The sequence below is a fragment of the Oncorhynchus keta genome, chromosome 27 (assembly GCF_023373465.1).
Source record: "Oncorhynchus keta strain PuntledgeMale-10-30-2019 chromosome 27, Oket_V2, whole genome shotgun sequence".
Taxonomy (NCBI): domain Eukaryota; kingdom Metazoa; phylum Chordata; class Actinopteri; order Salmoniformes; family Salmonidae; genus Oncorhynchus; species Oncorhynchus keta.
In genome coordinates this window covers 19,165,223-19,192,521 of record NC_068447.1, presented here as the reverse complement: position 1 = coordinate 19,192,521, position 27,299 = coordinate 19,165,223, and the positions used below count along the sequence as shown (strand labels likewise).

Below are 27,299 nucleotides of genomic sequence, written 5' to 3'. Positions count from 1 at the left end.
GATACAGTAGATGGTATCGAGTACAGTATATACATATGAGATGAGTATGTAAACAAAGTGGCATAGTTAAAGTGGCTAGTGATACATGTATTACATAAGGATGCAGTCGATGATATAGAGTACAGTATATATGTATGCATATGAGATGAATAATGTAGGGTAAGTAACATTATATAAGGTAGCATTGTTTAAAGTGGCTAGTGATATATTTACATCATTTCCCATCAATTCCCATTATTAAAGTGGCTGGAGTTGAGTCAGTGTCAGTGTCAGTGTGTTGGCAGCAGCCACTCAATGTTAGTGGTGGCTGTTTAACAGTCTGATGGCCTTGAGATAGATGCGGTTTTCAGTCTCTCGGTCCCAGCTTTGATGCACCTGTACTGACCTCGCCTTCTGGATGATAACGGGGTGAACAGGCAGTGGCTCGGGTGGTTGATGTCCTTGATGATCTTTATGGCCTTCCTGTAACATCGGGTGGTGTAGGTGTCCTGGAGGGCAGGTAGTTTGCCCCCGGTGATGCGTTGTGCAGACCTCACTACCCTCTGGAGAGCCTTACGGTTGAGGGCGGAGCAGTTGCCGTACCAGGCGGTGATACAGCCCGCCAGGATGCTCTCGATTGTGCATCTGTAGAAGTTTGTGAGTGCTTTTGGTGACAAGCCAAATTTCTTCAGCCTCCTGAGGTTGAAGAGGCGCTGCTGCGCCTTCTTCACGATGCCGTCTGTGTGAGTGGACCAATTCAGTTTGTCTGTGATGTGTATGCTGAGGAACTTAAAACTTGCTACCCTCTCCACTGCTGTTCCATTGATGTGGATAGGGGGGGTGTTCCCTCTGCTGTTTCCTGAAGTCCACAATCATCTCCTTAGTTTTGTTAACGCTGAGTGTGAGGTTATTTTCCTGACACCACACTCCGAGGGCCCTCACCTCCTCCCTGTAGGCCGTCTCGTCGTTGTTGGTAATCAAGCCTACCACTGTTGTGTCGTCCGCAAACTTGATGATTGAGTTGGAGGCGTGCGTGGCCACGCAGTCGTGGGTGAACAGGGAGTACAGGAGAGGGCTCAGAACGCACCCTTGTGGGGCCCCAGTGTTGAGGATCAGCGGGGAGGAGATGTTGTTGCCTACCCTCACCACCTGGGGGCGGCCCTTCAGGAAGTCCAGTACCCAGTTGCACAGGGTGGGGTCGAGACCCAGGGTCTCGAGCTTGATGACGAGTTTGGAGGGTACTATGGTGTTGAATGCCGAGCTGTAGTCGATGAACAGCATTCTCACATAGGCATTCCTCTTGTCCAGATGGGTTAGGGCAGTGTGCAGTGTGGTTGAGATTGCATCGTCTGTGGACCTATTTGGGCAGTAAGCAAATTGGAGTGGGTCTAGGGTGTCAGGTAGGGTGGAGGTGATATGGTTCTTGACTAGTCTCTCAAAGCACTTCATGATGACGGAAGTGAGTGCTACGGGGCGGTAGTCGTTTTGCTCAGCCCTCTTGAAGCATGTGGGAACAGCAGACTGGTATAGGGATTGATTGAATATGCCCGTAAACACACCGGCCAGCTGGTCTGCGCATGCTCTGAGGGCGCGGCTGGGGATGCCGTCTGGGCCTGCAGCCTTGCAAGGGTTAACACGTTTAAATGTCTTACTCACCTCGGCTGCAGTGAAGGAGAACCCGCATGTTTTCGTTGCAGGCCGTGTCAGTGGCACTGTATTGTCGTCAAAGCGGGCAAAAAAGTTATTTAGTCTGCCTGGGAGCAAGACATCCTGGTCCGTGACTGGGCTGGATTTCTTCTTGTAGTCCGTGATTGACTGTAGACCCTGCCACATGCCTCTTGTGTCTGAGCCGTTGAATTGAGATTCTACTTTGTCTCTGTACTGACGCTTAGCTTGTTTGATAGCCTTGCGGAGGGAATAGCTGCACTGTTTGTATTCGGTCATGTTACCAGTCACCTTGCCCTGATTAAAAGCAGTGGTTTGCGCTTTCAGTTTCACGCGAATGCTGCCATCAATCCACGGTTTCTGGTTAGGGAATGTTTTAATCGTTGCTATGGGAACGACATCTTCAACGCACGTTCTAATGAACTCGCACACCGAATCAGCGTATTCGGCAATATTGTTATCTGACGCAATACGAAACATATCCCAGTCCACGTGACTGGGATGAACTGACAATGACCTAATATAGGTTTCTGGGGTGTATTGGGGAAGGACCTCTCAGAGGTCTTTCGGCAGTCCTTTGAGAGTTCTTAACTACCAGTCAGCTGCCAGCGGGCAGTGCTGTCACTACTGCCAAAAAACTGGAGGTCAGTATCGTTGCTCTGCTTTTATTACAAATACAATAATGGACAACTTGTTTCTTTTGAGAGATGTGATAAATATCACTAGGATGTATGATCAGGATCTGGGACTCATTTCAATAGATCAAGAAAAGGCTTTTGATAGAGTGTGTCATGCCTATCTGTTTCATGGAAGCTTTTGGCCTGGGTAGTGAGTTTAGATCATGGGTCAAGTTATTGCATTGTTGGGCCTCTGTTATGGTAAAAGTGGGGGGTGGGCTGAGCCGGCCAGTCCCAGTAAGGAGAGGGATTAGGCAGGGGTGTCCACTCTCAGGTCAGCTCTACTGTTTAGCCATATAATCACTGTGTTTAGGCTGAGGGATAGGCTGCAGGGGTTGTAGGCTGAGGGAGAGGCTACAGGGGTAGTAGGCTGAGGGAGAGGCTGCAGGGGTAGTAGACTGAGGGAGAGGCTGCAGGGGTAGTAGGCTGAGGGAGAGGCTGCAGGGGTAGTAGGCTGAGGGAGAGGCTGCGGGGGTAGTAGGCTGAGGGAGAGGCTGCAGGGGTAGTAGGCTGAGGGAGAGGCTGCAGGGGTAGTAGGCTGAGGGAGAGGCTGCAGGGGTAGTAGGCTGAGGGAGAGGCTGCGGGGGTAGTAGGCTGAGGGAGAGGCTGCAGGGGTAGTAGGCTGAGGGAGAGGCTGCAGGGGTAGTAGGCTGAGGGAGAGGCTGCAGGGGTAGTCAGTTCAGGGGTAGTAGGTGGGGAGACGGTTTCATTGTCAGCTTACGCTGATGATGTAACAGTGTTTGTTAGAGTGGAGGGAAATGTAGAAGAGGTTAGCAGGGCTTTAGTGTTGTTCGAGGGGGCGCCATTAGCTAAGGTGAACTAGGAGAAGAGTGAGGGTCTGATTATGGGGAGATGGATCAGAGCAGGATCTCCTATTCTTCCTAGGGGGTTACAGTGGGTCAATGCAGGATCTCCTAGTCTTCCTAGGGGGTTACAGTGGGTCAGAGCAGGATCTCCTCGTCTTCCTGGGGGCTACAGTGGGGTAGAGCAGGATCTCCTCGTCTTCCTGGGGGGCTACAGTGGGTCAGAGCAGGATCTCCTAGTCTTCCTAGGAGGTTACAGTGGGTCAATGCAGGATCTCCTAGTCTTCCTAGGAGGTTACAGTGGGTCAGAGCAGGATCTCCTAGTCTTCCTGGGGGGTTACAGTGGGGTAGAGTAGGGATGAAGTTCTTAGAAGTGTTCATGGGGCTGATGGTGTTGGATACCCCACAGAGTTCCGTCAAGCAAACCCGGAGGTTACTGGTGGCTTTATTTTTGTCTGGTTAACACTGGACACGTGCAGCAGTGTTACACCTCCCTTTCCATGAGGGGGCCCAAGGGCTGGTGGACATTGAGTCCAGTGACAGCTTTCCATTTACAAGCAGCACAGAAACTTCTGTACCAGCAGGGGGGTGTTCTGAAGAGACAATGCTTGGGCTGTTCTAAGGAGAGCAGGGGACCTTGGGAATGATAGGCACTTGTTCCTGTTGGATATGTCAGCCATTACTCTGTTCTACCACAGTGTGATTTGGATATGGAAAAAGACTATCTGTTCACAGATACGTTTCATAGCCAGGAGCATTGATAATGGAAGAGCCACTGTTTCACAATCCACTCATCCAGACCAGAATGCTGACCTCTGACAATTTGTGGGCCATTCTTACGAAAGCGGGGTTCACTAACTTGGATGACCTGCAAGAAGAGTCAGGGTGGAAATCTGGCAGTGACATGGAAGAGTTTTCTCCATAAATTCAACCAGGCTGCTGCAGCAGGTGGTGGACCGGGTCTGAGCTGCACTACCGGGCTCGTTCAGAGAGCTGCTGGGGAGTAGGCAGAGACTGGACAGTCAAACTACCAATGACACTGACATACTTCCTTTCACCATTGCTGCCGCTGCAGGGGAATACCAGGAAGGTGAGGGAATTATATTATTGTTCAAGAATCCTGAGCTGGGGACCTTTTCCACAGTCACTAAAAAGACTCTGTATGCAGTGGCTGTGAAGGTGGCTCAGAAGGACCAGCTGCGTGGGCAGAGGGCAACGGGGTGGTCGGGGAGTTTGGGACCGGGCTCTTCTCTGAGAGGATGTTGGCACTCCCTGTATAAGCCTCCCATAGAGAAGGGTATTGCTGGGGGACCGCGGGACTTTGTAGGGGGGCCGCGGGACTTTGCGGCCCCCCCGGGACTTTGCGGCCCCTCTATATATATATATATATATATATATATATTAGAGGTTGGCCGATTAATCAGAATGGCCGATTAATTAGGGCCGATTTCAAGTTTTCATAACAATCGGAAATCGGGTTTTTTTGGGAGCCGATTTGTCTATTTAAATTTTTTTATACCTTTATTTTACTAGGCAAGTCAGTTAAGAACACATTGTTATTTTCAATGATGGCTTAGGAACGGTGGGTTAACTGCCTTGTTCAGGGGCAGAAAGACAGATTTTCACCTTGTCAGCTCGGGGGATCCAATCTTACAACCTTACAGTTAACTCGTCCAACACAATAACGACCTGCTTCTCTCTCGTTGCACTCCACAAGGAGACTGCCTGTTACGCGAATGCAGTAAGCCAAGGTAAGTTGCTAGCTAACATTAAACTTATCTTATAAAAAAAATCTATCATAATCACTAGTTAACTACACATGGTTGATGATATTACTAGATATTATCTAGCGTGTCCTGCATTGCATATAATCTGACTGAGCATACAAGCATACAAGTATCTAAGTATCCGACTGAGCGGTGGTAGGCAGAAGCAGGCGCGTAAACATTCATTCAAACAGCACTTTCCTGAGTTTTGCCAGCAGCTCTTCGTTGTGCGTCAAGCATTCCGCTGTTTATGACTTCAAGCCTATCAACTCCCAAGATGAGGCTGGTGTAACCGAAGTGAAATGGCTAGCTAGTTAGCGTGCGCTAATAGCGTTTCAAACGTCACTCGCTCTGAGCCTTCTAGTAGTTGTTCCCCTTGCTCTGCATGGGTAATGCTGCTTCGATGGTGGCTGTTGTAGTTGTGTTGCTGGTTCGAGCCCAGGGAGGAGCGAGGAGAGGGACGGAAGCTATACTGTTACACTGCCAATACTAAAGTGCCTATAAGAACATCCAATAGTCAAAGGTTAATGAAATACAAATGGTATAGAGGGAAATCGTCCTATAATTCCTATAATAACTACAACCTCAAACTTCTTACCTGAGAATATTGAAGACTCATGTTAAAAGGAACCTCCAGATTTCATATGTTCTCATGTTCTGAGCAAGGAACTTAAACGTTAGCTTTCCTACATAGCACATATAGCACTTTTACTTTCTTCTCCAACACTTTGTTTTTACATTATTTAAACCAAATTGAACATGTTTCATTATTTACTTGAGGCTAAATTGATTTTATTGATGTAGAACATTAAGATAAAATAAGTGTTCATTCAGTGTTGTTGTAATTGTCATTACTACAAATAAATAAATACAAATCGTCTGATTAATCGGTATCTGCTTTTTTGGTCCTCCAAAAATCGGTATCGGTATCGGCGTTGAAAAATCATAATCGATCAACCTCTAATATATATATATAAAATATTCTCTCTCTTCATCCCTCTCCCTCTCTCTCTTTAGTCTGGAACCAGAAACTGCCCCAGCTGTTCACCCTATCCCAGTCCCACTCTCTCTCTTTAGTCTGGAACCAGAAACTGCCCCAGCTGTTCACCCTATCCCAGTCCCACTCTCTCTCTTTAGTCTGGAACCAGAAACTGCCCCAGCTGTTCACCCTATCCCAGTCCCACACTCTCTCTTTAGTCTGGAACCAGAAACTGCCCCAGTTGTTCACCCTATCCCAGTCCCACTCTCTCTCTTTAGTCTGGAACCAGAAACTGCCCCAGCTGTTCACCCTATCCCAGTCCCACACTCTCTCTTTAGTCTGGAACCAGAAACTGCCCCAGTTGTTCACCCTATCCCAGTCCCACTCTCTCTCTTTAGTCTGGAACCAGAAACTGCCCCAGCTGTTCACCCTATCCCAGTCCCACTCTCTCTTTAGTCAGGAACCAGAAACTGCCCCAGCTGTTCACCCTATCTCAGTCCCACACTCTCTCTTTAGTCTGGAACCAGAAACTGCCCCAGTTGTTCACCCTATCCCAGTCCCACTCTCTCTTTAGTCTGGAACCAGAAACTGCCCCAGCTGTTCACCCTATCCCAGTCCCACACTCTCTCTTTAGTCTGGAACCAGAAACTGCCCCAGTTGTTCACCCTATCCCAGTCCCACACTCTCTCTTTAGTCTGGAACCAGAAACTGCCCCAGTTGTTCACCCTATCCCAGTCCCACTCTCTCTTTAGTCTGGAACCAGAAACTGCCCCAGCTGTTCACCCTATCCCAGTCCCACACTCTCTCTTTAGTCTGGAACCAGAAACTGCCCCAGCTGTTCACCCTATCTCAGTCCCACACTCTCTCTTTAGTCTGGTACCAGAAACTGCCCCAGTTGTTCACCCTATCCCAGTCCCACTCTCTCTTTAGTCTGGAACCAGAAACTGCCCCAGCTGTTCACCCTATCCCAGTCCCACTCTCTCTCTTTAGTCTGGAACCAGAAACTGCCCCAGCTGTTCATCCTATCTCAGTCCCACACTCTCTATTTAGTCTGGAACCAGAAACTGCCCCAGCTGTTCACCCTATCTCAGTCCCACTCTCTCTCTCTTTAGTCTGGAACCAGAAACTGCCCCAGCTGTTCACCCTATCCCAGTCCCACTCTCTCTTTAGTCTGGAACCAGAAACTGCCCCAGCTGTTCACCCTATCCCAGTCCCGCTCTCTCTCTTTAGTCTGGAACCAGAAACTGCCCCAGCCGTTCACCCTATCCCAGTCCCACTCTCTCTCTTTAGTCTGGAACCAGAAACTGCCCCAGCTGTTCACCCTATCCCAGTCCCACTCTCTCTCTTTAGTCTGGAACCAGAAACTGCCCCAGCTGTTCACCCTATCCCAGTCCCACACTCTCTCTTTAGTCTGGGACCAGAAACTGCCCCAGCTGTTCACCCTATCCCAGTCCCACTCTCTCTCTTTAGTCTGGAACCAGAAACTGCCCCAGCTGTTCACCCTATCCCAGTCCCACTCTCTCTCTTTAGTCTGGAACCAGAAACTGCCCCAGCTGTTCACCCTATCCCAGTCCCACACTCTCTCTTTAGTCTGGAACCAGAAACTGCCCCAGCTGTTCACCCTATCCCAGTCCCACTCTCTCTCTTTAGTCTGGAACCAGAAACTGCCCCAGCTGTTCACCCTATCCCAGTCCCACTCTCTCTCTTTAGTCTGGAACCAGAAACTGTCCCAGCCGTTCTCCCTGTCCCTCTCTATCTCTCTCTCTCTCTCTCTCTCTCTCTCTCTCTCTCTCTCTCTCTCTCTCTCTCTCTCTCTCTCTCTCTCTCTCTCTCTCTCTCTCTCTCTCTCTCTCTCCATCTTTTCTCTTCCTCTGGTCTGGTCTGGAACCAGATACTGCCCCAGCTGTTCTCCCTGTCCCTCTCTCTTTCGCTCTCTCTCTCTCCCTCTCTCATTCTCCATCTTTTCTCTTCCTCTGGTCTGGGACCAGATACTGTCCCAGCTGTTCTCCCTGTCCCTCTCTCTCTCTCTCTCTCTCTCTCTCTCTCTCTTCTCCATCTTTCTCTTCTCTCTCTCCAGATAGTCTGTTCTCCCTCTCTTCTCTTCTCTGGTCTGGAACCAGATACTGCTCCAGCTCTCTCTGTCCCTCTCTCTCTCTCTCTCTCTCTCTCTCTCTCTCTCTCATTCTCCATCTTTTCTCTTCCTCTGGTCTGGAACCAGATACTGCCCCAGCTGTTCTCCCTGTCCCTCTCTCTCTCTCTCTCTCTCTCTCTCTCATTCTCCATATTTTCCCTTCCTCTGGTCTGGAACCAGATACTGTCCCAGCCGTTCTCCCCGTCTCTCTCTCTCTCTCTCTCTCTCTCTCTCTCTCTCTCTCTCTCTCTCTCTCTCTCTCTCTCTCTCTCTCTCTCTCTCTCTCTCTCTCTCTCTTCTCTCTCTCTCTCTCTCTCTCTCTCTCTCTCTCTCATTCTCCATATTTTCTCTTCCTCTGGTCTGGAACCAGATACTGCCCCAGCTGTTCTCCCTGTCCCTATCTCTCTCTCTAGTCTTGAATCAGATACTGTCCCAGCTGTTCTCCCTGTCCCTTTCTCTCCCACTAGTCTTGAATCAGATACTGCCCCAGCTGTTCTCCCTGCCCCCCTCTCTCACTCCCTCATGTCACTTCATTGCCATATGAGAAGCCATCATCCACCAGCTCATGCCCAGAAAATACAGCTTTAGGGTGAGACTGCTGTGCAGGGTTAGCAAATTTGATGGTGTGTGTGTATGTGTGTGTGTGTGTGTGTGTGTGTGTGTGTGTGTGTGTGTGTGTGTGTGTGTGTGTGTGTGTGTGTGTGTGTGTGTGTGTGTGTGTGTGTGTGTGTGTGTGTGTGTGTGTGTGTGTGTGTGTGTGTGTGTGTGTGTGTGTGTGTGTGTGTGTGTGCAGTACCAGTCAAAGATTAGACACACCTATTCAATCAAGAGATTTTATTTTATTTGACTAGTTTTACATTGTAGAATAATAGTGAAGACATAAAAACTATGAAATAACAAATATGGAAAACAAATCAAAATGTATTTTAGATTCTTCAAAGTAGCCACCTTTTGCCTTGATGACAGCTTTGCACACTCTTGGCTATCTCTCATCCAGCTTCACATGGAATGCTTTTCCAACAGTCTTGAAGGAGTTCCCACATATGCTGTGGAGTCCAGGTCATCTGATACAGCACTCCATCACTCTCCTTATTGGTCAAACAGCCCTTACACCACCTGGAGGTGTGTTGGTTCATTGTCCTGTAAAACAAATGATAGTCTCACTAAGCGCAAACCAGATGGGATGGAGTATCGCTGCAGAATGCTGTGGTAGCTATGCTGGTTAAGTGCACCTTGAATTCCAAATAAATCACTGACAGTGTCACCAGCAAAGCACCACCACACTGTCACACCTCCTCCTCCATGCTTCACGTTGGGAACCACACATGTGAAGATCATCCGCTCACCTACTCTGCGTCTCACAAAGACACGGTGGTTGGAACCAAAAATCTCTAATTTGGACTCATCAGACCATTGCTCGTGTTTCTTGGCCCAAGCAAGTCTCTTCTTCTTATTGGTGTGCTTAAGTAGTGGTTTCTTTGCAGCAATTCAACCATGAAGGCCTGATTCACACTGTCTCCTCTGAACAGTTGATGTTGAGATGTGTCTGTTTCTTGAACTCTGTGAAGCATTTATTTGGGCTGCAATCTGAGGTTGGTAACTCTAATGAACAAATCCTCTGCAGCAGAGGTAACTCAGGGTCTTCATTTCCTGTGGCGGTCCTCATGAGAGCCAGTTTCATCACAGCGCTTGATGGGTTTTGCAACTGCACTTAAAGAATCTGTCAAAGTTCTTGAAATTTTCCAGCTTGACTGGAGTTCATGTCTTTAAGTAAAGATGGACTGTCATTTCTCTGCTTATTTGAGCTGTTCTTGCCATAATATGGATTTGGTATTTTACCAAATAGGGCTATCTTCTGTATACCACCCTACCTTGTCACAACACAACTGATTGGCTCAAGCGCATTAAGAAGGAAAGAAATTCCACAAATTAACTTTTAACAAGGCACACCTGTTAATTGAAATGCATTCCAGGTCAATCTCACTAAGCTGGTTGAGAGAATGCCAAGAGTGTGCAAAGCTGTCATCAAGGCAAAGGGTGGCAACTTTGAAGAATCTCAAATATAAAATATATTTTGATTTGTTTAACACTTTTTTGGTTACTAATTGATTCCATATGTGTTATTTCATAGTTTTGATGTCTTCACTATTATTCTACAATGTAGAAAATAGTACAAATAAAGAAAAACCTTGAATGAGTAGGTGTGTCCTGTCACGTTCTGACCTTTATTTCCTGTGTTTTGTATTTAGTTAGTATGGTCAGGGCGTGAGTTGGGTGGGCAGTCTATGTTTGTTTTTCTATGATTTGGGTATTTCTATGTTTCGGCCTAGTATGGTTCTCAATCAGAGGCAGGTGTCATTAGTTGTCTCTGATTGAGAATCATACTTAGGTAGCCTGGGTTTCACTGTGTGTTTGTGGGTGATTGTTCCTGTCTCTGTCTTTGCACCAGATAGGACTGTTTTGAGTTTTCACATTTCTTGTTTTTTGTAGTCAGTTGTTCATGTGTACCTTAACGTATTAAAAAGAACCATGGACAATTACCACGCCGCGTATTGGTCCTCTGATCTGTTTCGCCTCTCCTCTTCGGAAGAAGAGGAGGAAATTCATTACATGTCCAAATTTTTGACTGGTACTTGTCTGTCTGTCTGTCTGTCTGTCTGTCTGTCTGTCTGTCTGTCTGTCTGTCTGTCTGTCTGTGTGCGTGTGTGTGTGTGTGCGCGTGTGTTTGCATGTGTGTGTAAGTAAGAGGATGAGCCAGACGGATTGGATAACCAGGCTGAACACAGATAAAACACCCTGCTGAGAGAGTGGAAAGGAGGGAGGGGGAAGAAATGTTACAGATGCTGTCAAAAAATACACAAGCATGCAGACACACGAACACACGCACAAATGGCTGTGTCTGTGTCAGAGGGCTGATGCCAGAGAGATGGAGAGGGAATCTGTGACATCTGTGACAGAAACTGTGGCATTTGGTCAATAACACTAAAAACATTAAGCACATCCATACATATACAGACAGGAGGCAGCAATACACACACACACACACAAACACACACACATACACACACATACACACAATTACACACACACACCCTTGCAGTCTCCTGTATCACCCTCTAAAGCCACCAAATGGCCAGCCTCCTGCTGGCAACATCAACCAAAGGGAGAAAACAACAAAGAAAGTGTTTGTCTTAGCAAAGCTAACACAAGTTCACCCTTTGAACCCTTTGGCTCTGCCAAACACACACACACACACACACACACACACACACACACACACACACACACACACACACATACAGTTGAAGTCTGAAGTTTACATACACTTAGGTTGGAGTCATTGAAACTCGTTTTTCCAATCACTCCACAAATGTCTTGTTAACAAACTATAGTTTTGGCAAGTCGGTTAGGACATCTACTTTGTGCATGAAACAAGTAATTTTTCCAACAATTGTTTACAGACAGATTATTTAACTTATAATTCACTGTATCACAATTCCAGTGGGTCAGAAGTTTACATACACTAAGTTGTCTGTGCCTTTCAACAGCTTGGAAAATTCAAGAAAATTATGTCTTGGCTTTAGAAGCTTCTGATAGGCTAATTGACATCATTTGAGTCATGTATTTCTGTTTCAAATATTTTTATTAAACACACACAAGAATGGTGTATAGGTGTACATGACAGGTATACAATTCTTATCTAAACATAAAAGAGCAGACAGGAACAACAAGACCCAGAGTTCTGGGTGCAAACCAAATAATACAAAACACGACATACAAAACAAGGACACGTAGAAAGAAAGAGGGAAGATGTCCCCCCTATCCCCCCCCCGAAGCAAATGTCCCTTCTATGTATAAATCCCCTATGGTACTTATCCCCAACTCTCCCCATCGCTCAAAGGTGTTATCAAGGTTAGAAGGGGCAAAGGAGGGATTCCTGGCGACAGGGAGCATGAATGACATTGGTCTAAGCTCAAAGTGGACTTTAATTTGCTTCCAGATTCGGACTGTGCTATGTATAATAGGATTGTTACACTAAAGTGATATCTCCAGATTGACAGGCGACAAAATCACATTGCCAATAGAGAAGGGGTGACACTCCTCACGCTCCATACTAAGCCAGCTGGATGCCGGGAGTACGTCATCCAACAGAAACGTAACAACGCGGAGGTTAGCGGCCCAGTAATAAAATATCAAATTTGGGAGAGACAATCCTCCTTCCATCTTGGATTTACAGAGGTGTTTTTTTACCTATCCTGTGTGGTTTATAATCCCAGATGAAAGGATTGATTATTGAGTCCAGTTGTTTATGAAAGGATTTAGGTATGAATAGTGGGATGTTCTGATATAGGTAGAGCAGTTGTGGGAGGAAGACCATTTTAATGGCATTAATTCTTCAGAGCAGAGAAATTGGGAGAGTTCTCCAAAATAGTATGTTTGCTTTGAGTTTTTGTATCAGAGAGGGGAAATTCTCTTTAAATAGTAAGGAGTATTGTTTGGTAACTACAATTCCTAGGTAGGTAAATTTTTCTGATGGGAGATGTTCTAGCCAGGAGGTATTTTGCGACCGTATGGGCATTAATTCACTCTTGTTCCAATTTATTCTGTATCCCGAGAAGGTACCAAACAAATTGATCACATCAAGAATAGCTGGGATACTAGCCTGGGGTTCTGTTACATAGAGGAGGATGTCATCTGCGTATAGGGAGATCTTATTTAGAGTATCTTTAGTATTATAGCCGTGTATTGCTGCATGAGATCTAATCGTCTGAGCGAGCGGTTCGGTAATTAGGGCGAAGAGCATAGGCGACAGCGCACAACCCTGCCTTGTCCCCCTGTTGAGGTTAAATCGGGGCGACAATGATTGGTTAGTGAGTATTCTGGCACAGGGGTTCCTATATAAAAGCTGGATCCAATTTATGAACCTATCTCCAATATTAAATTTCTGTAGGACCTTGAATAGATAGGGCCACTCAACTTGGTCAAAGGCCTTTTCGGCATCAAGAGATATGACTGCAAGGTCCACGTTGGGTAACCTCTGAGAATACATAATATTGAAGAGGCGTCTGAGATTGAAGAATGAGTTCCTGTTAGGGATAAAGCCGGTCTGATCCGAATGGACCAATTTGCCAATTAAAGTGCTAAGCCTGTTAGCCAGAGTTTTTGCTCAAATCTTTAGGTCTGTATTATGGAGAGATATTGGTCTGTATGACCCTACCTCTTCTGGATCTTTACCCTTCTTATGTATAACTGTAATGAACGCTTCGTGCAAAGTAGAAGGGAGAGCTCCATCCTCATTGGCCTGAACCAACATTTTGTGCAGATAGGGAGAGAGCATGTTGCTGAATGTTTTATAGAATTCACCAGGGTATCCATCTGGGCCCGGGGTCTTGCCACTCTTTAGAGATTTAATTGTTTCTTGAATTTCATCAAGAGATATTTCCTTATTCAGGAAGTTGGAATCTTCCTGGTTCAGGGCAGGAAGATTACAGTCCTCCAAAAATGTTTGCATAATTAATGGGTTAGGATCCGCTTTAGATGTATATAGAGTCTCATAAAACTGCCGGAATCTGTCATTGATGTCTTTGGGGGAAGAGAGTAATTCCCCAGATGCAGATTTAACCCTGTGAATCACTCACGTTTTTTCGAAGTTGTCTGGCGAGTAATTTGTGTGGTTTGTCACCAAACTCAAAATATTTTTGCTTGGCATAGAGAAAAGATTTAGCAATTTTAGCTGAGAGAATCTGAATATATTCAAATTTTAAAGAGGTAATTTTTTTTATGTTTCTCCATAGATGGGTGGCTAGCATTCTCCCTATCCAGTAAGTGAATTTGTCCCTCTAGTTCTTCCAGTTTTCCTATGTTTTGCCTACTCCTGGCAGCCTGAAAGGAGATGATACAGCCTCTCAGATAAGCCTTCAGTGTTTCCCACAATAATGCTGGGGAGGTCTCTGTGTTGTCGTTGGTATCAAAGAAAAATGTAATTTGGTCTTTAAGATATTCACAGAATGTTGGTTCTGTGAGGAGCTGAGGATTCAACCTCCAGACCCTCTCGTTTGGTACAATGTCACCCAATCTCAGGGAGAAGGTGAGTGGACTGTGGTCCGAGATTATAATATCATGATACCTCACATTACAGGTATAGGGGAGTAGTCTAGCATCCAACAAAAAATAGTCAATTCGAGTGTAAACCTTGTGAACATGAGAGTAAAAGGAGTATTCCCTACCCGTAGGGTTAGCGATCCTCCATATATCAAATAAGTTTGAATTTTTTATGTAGGTATTCAAGAATTCGCTTGAATAGGAGGTAGGGGTTCGCCGGGTAGAGGATCTATCCAAATAATGGTCTAGCACACAGTTAAGGTCCCCTCCAATGACCAGGTTAGTATGGGAGATATCTGGAATCAGGGCAAGGACTCTTTTGAAAAAAGAGGGGTTGTCAATGTTTGGCCCATAGATATTTAGTACAGTTACTGAGGTAGAGTGGATTTCTCCTATTGCGATCACATACCGACCCTCTTTATCCGCAATAGTGGTTTTATGTAGAAGGGGAATTCCTTTCCGTACCAGAATCGCTGTGCCTCTCGTTTTGGCAGAGAAGTTCGAGTGATACACTTGCCCCACCCACCTACACTTAAGTCTGCTATGAGAGTTATTCTTCAGATGGGTTTCTTGCAAAAATATAATATCAGACGAGAGTGCTTTCAAGTGGGCTAGGACCTTGCCCCTCTTAATTGGTTCGTTTAAACCCTTGACATTCCAGGAAGTGAATGTAAGCCCCGCCCTCCTCTCGTTTGTAGTTCCTATGGTGGCCTGCATACCATGTAACTTGATAAAAAGGTAAGAAAGCGCACCAAACCATCACGATCAGCATATGTAGCACCTACACCCGAGCAGTAAACAAACCCACCCCTCCCCCCCTGCAAGCACCTTCAATTCCCACCCTGTTCCCCTAATTTCCCCAACACTTACCCCCCATCAACCCACATTTAACAGGCATGTACAAACAGGAGAAAAAAAAAGGAAAAATAAAAATAATAAACACATTGTCTGGCCGATGCCAAAAAAGCACGGTGCGACCTCGAACAAGAGGTAAAACAAAAATAAAATCCCAACTATACGTTCACCTCTTACTATCCTAGAACTTCTACTAACATATGAACTGAGGAGGCTCCCGCGAGTTAACCTCTTGTTCCTACCTGACACGCAGGCGTCCCATCTAGACATCTGGAAATGCAAATGCACTACGCTAAATGCTAATAGCACTCGTTAAAACTCAACCGTTCATTAAAATACACATGCAGGGTATTGAATTAAAGCTGCACTCGTTGTGAATCCAGGCAACAAGTCAGATTTTGAAAATGCTTTTCGGCGAAAGCATGAGAAACTATTATCTGATAGTATGTAACACCCCAAAAGACCCGCAGGGGACGTAAACAAAATAATTAGCATAGTCGGCGCTACACAAAGCGCACAAATAAAATATAAAACATTCATTACCTTTGACCATCTTCTTTGTTGGCACTCCTAGATGTCCCATAAACACTATTGGGTCTTTTTTTTTCGATTAAATCGGTCCATATATAGCCTAGATATTGATCTATGAAGACTGTGTGATCAACGAAAAAAATAGCGTTTTATAACGTAACGTCATTTTTTTAAATTAAAAAAGTTGACGATAAACTTTCACAAAACACTTCGAAATACTTTTGTAATGCAACTATAGGTATTAGTAAATGTTAATAAGCGATCAAATTGATCACGAGGCGATGTATATTCTATAGCTGTACGTCTGGAAATAATGTCCGAGGTAAATCTCAACCAAAATATCCGATCGGAGACCGGAAGAACTGCGCTGCCTTGTTTCTGTTTGACCAAGAAACAAATAGTAGGCAAATGACAAGACTGTTGATATCGTGTGGAAGCTGTAGGTATTGCAACCTCGGCCCCATTTAATTTGGTTCACGTTTAACAATTGGTTGAAGTGGCGCATGGATATATTTTCCCATTTTCAGTGATCAGATTTTCCTGCACTTTTCGATGAAACACACGTTCTGTTATAGTCACAGCCGTGATTTAACCAGTTTTATAAACGTCTGAGTGTTTTCTATCCACACATACTAATCATATGCATATACTATATTCCTGGCATGAGTAGCAGGGTGCTGAAATGTTGCGCAATTTTTAACAGAATGTTCGAAAAAGTAGGGGGTAGGAGTAACAGGTTAAGTGTTCAGTTAGCATCTAATAAACCTAAACCGAATAAGTTGCAACTTAAACATATTGCGCATTTAAGCGTCATCCTGGGTCAATCCCAGAGATAAGCAAGATATAGCCTCAAGATTATATTGCTAAACACTGCCGGTCAAAAAATAAACCATCCGCAACTGACATAGTCAGCCGTACCTTTACATACTGTGGGTCAGGAGATCGGAACAAGGATTTGTTAAATTAAATGTTCCCCCCATAAAAAAATATGTTTAATAAAAAATAAATAAAAATATATACCTTATATATATACACATACATACATACATACATACATACATACATACATACATACATACATACATACATACATACATACATACATACACAAACACATATATATACATACACACACATACACATACCTATATATACATATATATACATACACACACACACACATACATATACATGCACGTATACATACCCACACAAAAAAAATCATATATAAAAATATATATTTAAAGAATATGTATATACATCCATATGCACACATACACATACAAACATTCATACCCCAGAATAACAATCTACACTGATTTAAAATATACACATACATAATACCAAAATGCTAAGAGAAAATAGTAATAAAGTACAAATAGTAATTATATGTACGCACACCTACACATACATAAGCACTACAGAGGGCTGGTGGGACTCTAGACTCTAGAGAGAGGCCCACGGCCAGACAAAGGCAGAACGGCACAAAACATCAACTTGCTAACCAGGTGTCTGCCCCCTCCCAACCATCACCCCCAGTCCCCTGCAAGCAATAAATAAATGGTATGGTAGTAAGAGGATTGTAAGGATTGTAAGGATTGTAAAATAAATAACGAAACAAAACAAAAGTGGGGGAATATAAGTATATCCGTCCGAAGGTGTCAGTGATCAAACCTGGAAGTAAAAAATATGCATCGCTGAGCACCGCCGGGATGAAAGTGAATTTAACGTTAAATGAGAGCTCTGACCGCCATCCATTGGTCTGCTCAGCGTCTTACATGCTCGGTAGCCCTTGTTGAGCCCGTTTAATACGTTTTCACCCAATATGGTATAGTATGGATTCGAGTCCATGAGCAGACCCTAACACGCAATAACAAGGCACTCTAACCTGTACGGGGGATTGGTGTATATCCCTGGATAAACTTCTCTGCGTCCAAAACCGAGGAGAGACAAATCTTCTCACCGGAAGGCGGGGTAATTCTTACTTAGTCTTGCAGGGAAGAGTAAGGCTGGGCGAAGATGGAGTTTGTAGAGTTTGGTCATGACATCTTTGTAGTCGGCGCGATGCTTTGACACATCGGGCGCATAATCCTCATAGACACGGAATGGATGCCCTTTATGTGACAGGTTGCCCCTCATTCGAGCTTCACGCAGGATAAGATCCTTGGTCTTGAAACTGTGACAACAGATGATTACTGGGCAAGGACGTTGGCCCGGTCCAGGCACTGGGACAAGGGAGCGATGTGCGCGGTCCAGCTGGGGATCCGAATCCAAAACATCCGATCCCATTGCATCCTTCAATAGCTTGGCGAAGAAGTTGGTGGGGTGAGAGCCCGCCTCTATCCCCTCTGCCAGACCAACAACAACGCGAAGGTTATTACGTCTGGATCGGCCCTCCAGGTCCACCACTTTCACAGAAAGCCTCTGCACAGTATCCTGCAATGACGTGCATAGCTTCTCTAACTCGTCGATCCTACCAGCGTTGAATTCAGAAGCTTTCTCAAGGTCCACAATACTCTGGCCATGCGAAGCGACCGTTCGAATGATGCTCTCGATTTTGGTGTCCAGTTCAGCAATAGTGGCCTTAAGATCCTCAGCTATAGCAACACGTAGCTCCCCCAAAGCCAGGGTAAGTTCTGTAAGTGTCACGTTGTTGCATGTGCCTCCCGCCATGTCTGTCTCGTTGTTTAGTGGGGAGTAGGCCTCCGTTGTGGATTTATTGTCCTTTGGTCGCTTATTACTCGGCATTTTCATATAAAAAGTTACAATCTTGTATTAGAAAGAAACGTTTGTTGTAAAAAGTGCCATAAAGTAGGTTAATTTTTTTAATTTAGCAAAAAAGTTGCAGGAGCCTCTCACGCACAGCCGTTCACTCCAACATGCTAGCTCCGCCTTGAGTCATGTATTTCAAGGCCTACCTTCAAACTCAGTGCCTATTTGCTTGACATTATGGGAAAATCAAAAGAAATCAGCCAAGACTTCAGAAAAAGAATTGTAGACCTCCACAAGTCTGGTTCATCCAAACGCCTGAAGGTACCACGTTCATCTGTACAAACAATAGTACGCAAGTATAAACACCATGGGACCACGCAGCTGTCATACCGCTCAGGAAGGAGATGCGTTCTGTTTCCTAGAGATTAACGTACTTTGGTGTGAAAAGCGCAAATCAATCCCAGAACAACAGCAAAGGACCTTGTGAAGATGCTAGAGGAAACAGGTACAAAATTATCTATATCCACAGTAAAACGAGTCCTATATCGACATAATCTGAAAGGCCGCTCAGCAAGGAAGAAACCACTGCTCCAAAACTGCCATAAAAAAAGCCAGACTACGGTTTGCAACTGCACATGGGGACAAAGATCATAATTTTTGGAGAAATGTGCTCTGGTCTGATGAAACAAAAGTATAACTGTTTGGCCATAATGACCATCGTTATGCTTGGAGGAAAAAGGGGGAGTCTTGCAAGCCGAAGAACACCACCCCAACCGTGAAGCAAGGGGGTGGCAGCATCATGTTGTGGGGGTGCTTTGCTGCAGGAGGGACTGGTGCACTTCACAAAATAGATGGCATCATGAGGAATTGAAAATGATGTGGATATATTGAAGCAACATCTCAAGACATCAGTCAGGAAGTTAAAGCTTGGTCGCAAATGGGTCTTCCAAATGGACAATGACCCCAAGCACACTTCCAAAGTTGTGTGTGCGAGCAAGCAGGCCTACAAACCTGACTCAGTTACACCAGCTCTGTCAGGAGGAATGGGCCAAAATTCACACAACTTATTGTGGAAAGCTTGTGGAAGGCTACCGAAAAGGTTTGACCCAAGTTAAACAATTTAAAGGCAATGCTACCAAATACTAATTGAGTGTATGTAAACTTTTGACCCACTGGGAATGTGATGAAAGAAATAAAAGCTGAAATAAATCATTTTCTCTCTACTATTATTCAGAAATTTCACATTCTTAAAATAAAGTGATGATCCTAACTGACCAAAGACAGGGAATTTTTACTCAGATTAAATGTCAGAAATTGTGAAAATGTGAGTTTAAATGTATTTGGCTAAGGTGTATGTAAACTTCCGACTTCAACTGTACCCTCCCTCACTCACACATATATATGTATATGTATATGACAGGATTAGTGTGTGTTACATGGTTGAGTGGGTAGATGACTGTGTGATATGATCTGCCCTGTGGAGAGTGTGCTAAAGACATGAGAAGCCTTGAGGAGAGGGTCATGCCTTTAGCTACATTGTGGATACCGAACAACATACAGTGTCTCACACAGACAGTACCGTAGCTCTACTTTAACAAAACTAACACTGGGTTTTGGGTTTGGGTTGGGTTCTGGGTTGTGGGTTCTGATGAATAAACAAGTTGTGGGTGTGCTCCATCAGAATGTGCTCCATCAGAACGTGCTCCATCAGAATGTGCTCCATCAGAACGTGCTCCTTCAGAACGTGCTCCATCAGAACATGCTCCATCAGAATGTGCTCCATCAGAATGTGCTCCATCAGAACGTGCTCCATCAGAACGTGCTCCATCAGAACGTGCTCCATCCAAACGTGCTCCATCAGAACGTGTTCCATCAGAACGTGCTCCGTCCGAACCTGCTCCATCAGAACGTGCTTCATCAGAACGTGCTCCATGGTGAAATATGTGGTTCGCTTTAGGTTGTGTATTTACTGTCTGTTATGTTGCCTTGGAGTCAACTCCAATTCCAATGTTATAGTCCGTTTTAGTTTGTTAAATTGCTTACAGAAACAAAATAATCAAATGAAGACCTATCCCATCTTTGATAAATAGGTTAACTTGAACCCATCTGCAGTCTACATTGTTGTAAGTAATTGCATGTCTTCAATAGCATTCACACTGATATAGAGGCTAGGCCTACCGTAAATTACATTATGGATGAACAAGTACATGCCAAACATTGTCAATGCAAGATTACATTTATTATTGATAAGTCTTAAAATGAGAATGAATAATTCAATTCAAATTCTAAACAAGACAAAAAACTACTTGTTTTAAATAGATATTGTCACACTTACAGTCACCATCATTTCTTCTGGTGGGCATTTAATATTAAAACAACGCAGACTAGCCATGTACGTAAGACCATCCATGAAGTAATGTGGGCCTGCCTACAATGCACAGGCAAAAAGGGACCATCAGCTCACTGTTTTACTCCTCTCAAACTTTGTTTTTTAATCAAGCTTTGGTGATTAAGTAGTCTCAGGAGCCAAACCCGTTATCGACAGACTTGACTACTTCGCGATTGCATTGGGCAGACAAAAAAATGCCTTAATTGAAAGGAGGGGATGCTGTGCTTGGTTTTTAATCACATAAAATGAAATAGGACAAACATTTGTTTTTTAATGTTTCTAGAGTATACAGGCACCAAAGGCACATGAGACTATTCTTGTTCCATGTCATATGGGCAGTGTGCGTCACGGCTGGATAAGCTGCGTTGACAACCTACCAAAAGGTAAAAGGCCTCCTGCAGGGATGGGGGCTACAATTAAAAATAAATGTAATAAAAATATAGGACAAAACACACATCACGACAAGAGAGACAACACTACATAAAGAGAGACCTAAGACAACAACATAGCATGGCAGAAGCACATGACAACACAGCATGGTAGCAACACAACATGACAACATGGTAGCAACACAACACGGCAGCAGAACAACATGGTAGCAGCACAAAACAGGGTACAAACATTATTGGGCACAGACAACAGTACAAAGGGCAAGAAGGTAGAGACAACAATACATCACACAAAGCAGCCACAACTGTCAGTAAGAGTGTCCATGATTGAGTCTTTGAATGAAGAGATTGAGATAAAACTGTCCAGTTTGAGTGTTTGTTGCAGCTCGTTCCAGTCACGAGCTGCAGCGAACTGAAAAGAGGAGCGACCCAGGGATGTGTGTGCTTTGGGGACCTTTAACAGAATGTGACTGGCAGAACGGGTGTTGTATGTGGAGGATGAGGGCTGCAGTAGATATGTCAGATAGGGGGGAGTGAGATCTAAGAGGGTTTTATAAATAAGCAACAACCAGTGCGTCTTGCGACGGCTACACAGAGATGACCAGTTTACAGAAGAGTATAGAGTGCAGTGATGTGTCCTATAAGGAGCATTTGTGGCAAATCTGATGGTCGAATGGTAAAGAACATCTAGCCTCTCGAGAGCACCCTTACCTGCTCATCTATAAATTACGTCTCCATAATCTAGCATAGGTAGGATGATCATCTGAATCAGGGTTAGTTTGGCAGCTGGGGTGAAAGAGGAGCGATTACGATAGAGGAAATCAAGTCTACATTTAACTTTAGCCTGCAGCTTTGGTATGTACTGAGAGAAGGTCAGTGTACCATCTAGCAATACTCCCAAGTACTTGTTTGAGGTGATTACCTCAAGCTCTAAACCCTCAGAGGTAGTAATCACACCTGTGGGGAGAGGGGCATTCTTCTTACCAAACCACATGACCTTTGTTTTGGAGGTGTTCAGAACAAGGTTAAGGGCAGAGAAAGCTTGTTGGACACTAAGAAAGCTTTGTTGTAGAGCATTTAACACAAACTCCAGGGAGGGGCCAGCTGAGTATAAGACTGTATCATCTACATATAAATGGATGAGAGAGCTTCTTACTGCCTGAGCAATATTGTTGATTTAAATTGAGAAAAGCGTGGGGCCTAGGATCGAGCCTTGGGGTACACCCTTGGTGACAGGCAGTGGCTGAGACAGCAGATGTTCTGACTTTATACACTGCACTCTTTGAGAGAGGTAGTTAGCAAACCAGGCCAAAGACCCCTCAGACACACCAATACTCCTTATCCGGCCCACAAGAATGGAATGGTCTACCGTATCAAAAGCTTTGGCCAAGTCATAAAAATAGCAGCACAACATTGCTTAGAATCGAGGGCAATGGGGACATCGTTGAAGACCTTAAAGGTTGCAGTGTCACATCCATAACCTGAGTGGAAACCAGATTGCATACCAGAGAGAATACTATAGACATCAAGAAAGCCCGTCAGTTGATTATTGACAAGTTTTTACAACACATTTGATAAACAGGGCAAAATAGAAATAGGTCTATAACAGTTAGGATAAGTGATATAGTGATATAAATGATATAAGATGACGCCGAAGAGGATGGCTGACATTTTACATGCTCCCAACCAACTGTGCTATTTTGTTCGTTTTTATGCGTTGTTTGTTGCTGCTCCCGCCTCTTATGACCGAAAATAACTTCTGGCCATCAGAACTGAGATTACTCACCAAGAACTGGAAGAATATTTTTCCTTTAATGAGTCCAACAGGAAGGAAAGGTGAAGCAACCTTAAAGAAGGGGCAGAAACCTTAAAGAAAAAAGGATCTAAACCATCTGGCACAGATGTTTTTGGGGGGTTTAGGGAGCACCTTTAGCACCTCGGACTCAGTGACTGCCTGCAGGGAGAAACTTTGCAGAGTGGCAGGGGGGAAATAGGGAGGATCATCAGGGCTAGTTGCATTAGAAGGGGTGGGAGATGAGGAAATGTTGGACGGGCAAGGAGGCATGACTGAGCCAAATAGGAATCCTGTCTTATGAAGTGGTGATTAAAGAGCTCAGCCATGTGCTTCATGTCAGTAACAACCACATCATCAACTTTAAGAGACATGTGCAGCTGTGAGGAGGAGGGTTTATTCTCCAGGTCTTTAACCATTTTCCAGAACTTCTTGGGGTTAGACCCACAGAGAGAAAACTGCTCCTTAATTAATGTAACTTTAACTAACTTTGGCCTTCCAGATAGCCTGAGTGCCTTTTGCAAAATGCAATTATTGAGGTGGAGTAACTCCGCAAGATCACGGTCGGAGCAGGGACTGAACCTGTTTTCTATTCTCATTTTCTTTATGGGGGCGTATCACTGAAAATATCAAAAAAGAAGGTCCAAGATTCTTCGACGGAGGGGCTCAAGCTGATTCTATACCAATTTACAGAGACCAGGTCATGAAGGAAGGCTTGCTCATTAAAGTTTTTTTAGCAAGCGTCTATGACAAATCAGGACAGGATGTTTCATTGAGCGAACAGTTCGCCAGGTGGAATAAAGAAGCAGTGCTTTATTTCTGGAGGTAGATGTATTGTATAAAATGCCTCTGGATTTGGGAGGGGTAGCCTGTGAGACTCCTGCCATGTGTTGGGCTCAGAGGCTTCGACACCTTTCACTTCGCGCCTCAGTGCTAATTGAAGTTGTTTCTGGTCTGTCCAAAATCAGGTTGCATGCTTGGAGTTTTGATCTGAAGTGAAGGTTATTCTGTGGAGGGTAGCATCCTGTATATATCCCTCCTGAAAAATCCAAGTTTATCTAACTCCAAAACGATCTTATTGTTAAAAACATGTTGAAAAATGTGAGTTCACATGCAGCTGTAAGAGCTCCCATGCAGCTGTGTGCTTTAATTTAGCATACAGTCCATATAAAAGTAAATATATTAGTGTAATGTATTTTCTTGCCTTTTGAAAATGAAAGATGGCTTCAGACTAGACATTACTCACTCAGTCTCAGGTTGGATGGTGTTTTCAGGTTTCTGTTTGTTTGCCAGAGCATTTGCTGTATAGCTTGGGAATAATAGTCCAAAATCAGGTTGTAGGTCTGGAGTTTTGATTTGGAGTGAAGATTATGTTGTAGAGGGTAGCATCCTGTATGTGTCCCTGCCAAAAAATACATGTTTATATAACTCTAAATCTAAAAATAAAATTTAAAAAACATGCTGAAAAATCTGGTCATGACCTCTCTCTCTCTCTCTCTGTTCTCTGTCTCTACTAAAGGACACCAATAATAATAAGAAACTTCCTTGAGCCAAGAAACACGAGCAATGGACATCAGACCGGTGGAAATCTTTCCTACCACAGCAATCTGCAGCGATACGCCATCCCATCTTGTTTGTGCTTAGTGGGACTATCATTTGTTTTTCAACAGGACAATGACCCAAAACACACCAAAGAAAATGTACCTGGTGTTAGGGCTGGAAAATGCCAGTGAGACAGTTTTTACATGATGAAAATGCAATTAATGTGCGTTTGACACTAGCACCGCCTTACGCCAGCTGAAGATAGAACCCTATGTCTGGGAGGCTGTTTGAATAGATAAACCAGGTCTCCTGTGTCCGTTCTGGAGTGTGAAGTCATGAGCTCTGAGTGTTGTCTACTGCGTAGAAACCTGGCGGTGCCAAAAGCCCTGGTCTGCCCTAGAAAACCTGTGTAAATTACGAAAGCCCTGGTCTGCCCTAGAAAACCTGTGTAAATTACGAAAGCCCTGGTCTGCCCTAGAAAACCTGTGTAAATTACGAAAGCCCTGGTCTGCCCTAGAAAACCTGTGTAAATTACGAAAGCCCTGGTCTGCCTTAGAAAACCTGTGTAAATTACGAAAGCCCTAGTCTGCCCTAGAAAACCTGTGTAAATTACGAAAGCCCTGGTCTGCCCTAGAAAACCTGTGTAAATTACGAAAGCCCTGGTCTGCCCTAGAAAACCTGTGTAAATTACGAAAGCCCTGGTCTGCCCTAGAAAACCTGTGTAAATTACGAAAGCCCTGGTCTGCCCTAGAAAACCTGTGTAAATTACGAAAGCCCTGGTCTGCCCTAGAAAACCTGTGTAAATTACGAAAGCCCTGGTCTGCCCTAGAAAACCTGTGTAAATTACGAAAGCCAAAGTCTGCCCTAGAAAACCTGTGTAAATTACGAAAGCCCTGGTCTGCCCTAGAAAACCTGTGTAAATTACGAAAGCCCTGGTCTGCCCAAGAAAACCTGTGTAAATTACGAAAGCCCTAGTCTGCCCTAGAAAACCTGTGTAAATTACGAAAGCCAGAACAGCCAAATGTATTGATTTTTTTCTGGACGTTTTGGCCTCTAAAATGTGTTTATTACGATCAAGTTCAATCCCCAGGGTGAATTATTTTAAAGTTTACTACAAATCTGGATATTTAATGAAATAGTGGTCTGTTCTAACTACTACATTTGTCATCACACAGGACCACGTGCTGGCACAGACTAATCATGGCCCGACAGGCTATGAGGAGCACTCTTTGCACGTGCACCTAAAGGGTTGTGGTGAGCCAGATGAGAGCACGCCTGTCAAGTGGAGATAAAGGGGCTGACCAATGTCTATGGGGTCTCTAGTATTGACGCCGAAGTCATGTAGCAGCGTTGGGTTGACTCTTTCAGGCAGGATGAAAACAACGACATCCTTTGCTAGTTCCTTTGCTAGTTACGGCCAATTTCCCCATGATCCTTAGCAGGTTTTTTTGGTGCCATTCAGCTCCATTCAGCAATACGGCGTGCTTCAAAATCAAATACTTCCAGCTTCATGCGTCATCGGGAATTTCCAAAGGAATATGTGGATGACATCAGTGCTATAACTATCTACAGGTTTTAATACCTATGAGATAAACACACACTTTCAGTCAGAGGCTAACAGTACATGGGTTGGTTATTACATTAGCTAACTACTGAATGGCCACTGACTCTAGATCAAAACTACCAGCTCCGGTCAGAGAACTGTAAAAGATTACAGTTGTACAACCAGCATCAGTTGTAATAACTATCAAATTAATCTCCTCTTTTGACTAAATCGAAATGGAATTGACCACAACTCTGGACACAACCTCTCCAGGAGTGTGTCTTTCAGTCCACACAGCCACAGACACAGATATGGAGAGAAGAGGTTGGGAGGAGTGTGTGTGTGTGTGTGTGTGTGTGTGTGTGTGTGTGTGTGTGTGTGTGTGTGTGTGTGTGTGTGTGTGTGTGTGTGTGTGTGTGTGTGTGTGTGTGTGTGTGTGTGTGTGTGTGTGTGTGTTTGTATGTGTGAGTATGTTTGCGTGCATGCGTCTGTGTGTGTGCGTGCATGCGTGTGGGGATGTGTGTGTGTGTGCTTGCGTGCGTGCGTGTGTGTGCGTGCGTGAAAACACACACACACCCTCTTGCCTGCTGGGCTTACCCATGCCTGTTTGTGGTGTGAAATAGGGGAGAAAGGGGTTCTAAGCCCAGCAGTGCTGCTCTCTCTCTGATAAGGGCCTTCTTTATACACACCGTGTGCTGCTTTTCACACAGGGACAATCAGTTGGGAGAAATGTTCAATGGAGAAAATTGTGTCAAGATTTGTCCGCACTTGTATTGTTGCGCCTATGAGACGTGACGATACAATCAGATGTCTTTGGACATCTCACCAACCTGATAACTTCAACTCTCCTATGAGACGTGACGATACGGCCAGATGTCTTTGGAGATGACAGTGTTTAATTCTAATTCAGACATGGTAACTAGGTGAGCCTTCTCTGAGCAAATCAGTGACACGGATCAATGAAGTGACTCCCAGAGACAACCAACAGTGTGGTTCCTGAGTCTGCAGGACTAGAGTTGCCAACCCCTGGTTTGGCAAAGCCTTCATATACCAAGACTCCCCAAACTCATTAAAGATACAGTTGCACACACACAAACACACACACACACACACCACACACACACACACACAGTAACACCATTGTGCTAGGGTCAGCGGTGCAAAATGAATGATGCTTAAGTAAACTTCAGATGAATTATAGATAGGACAATATGTCTCTGTGCTGCAGCCTACCTCTACCTGCAGCCATGTTAATGAGGTGCTAACCTGCTCCAGCAGAGAAATGGAGAGACTGACCTGACACTGCACTGGACTGAAGGGAAGAACATCACTGACTACCTGATTATTCCTCTAATTACTCATTTAGCTAGTGGCTAGTATGATACTGTCGTGCAGACAGTATAGTGAAGAGAGAAGAATCATCATCTCAATGTCTAATGTCGGA

General features: G+C 44.5%; 1 protein-coding gene across 1 annotated transcript in view; it reads right to left on the bottom strand.

Moving 5' to 3' along the window:
- Positions 1–27,299, bottom strand: part of LOC127912479 (sterile alpha motif domain-containing protein 10-like) — a 183,820-nt gene that overhangs the window by 155,130 nt on the left and 1,391 nt on the right. The gene's annotated exons all lie outside the window — the stretch shown is intronic.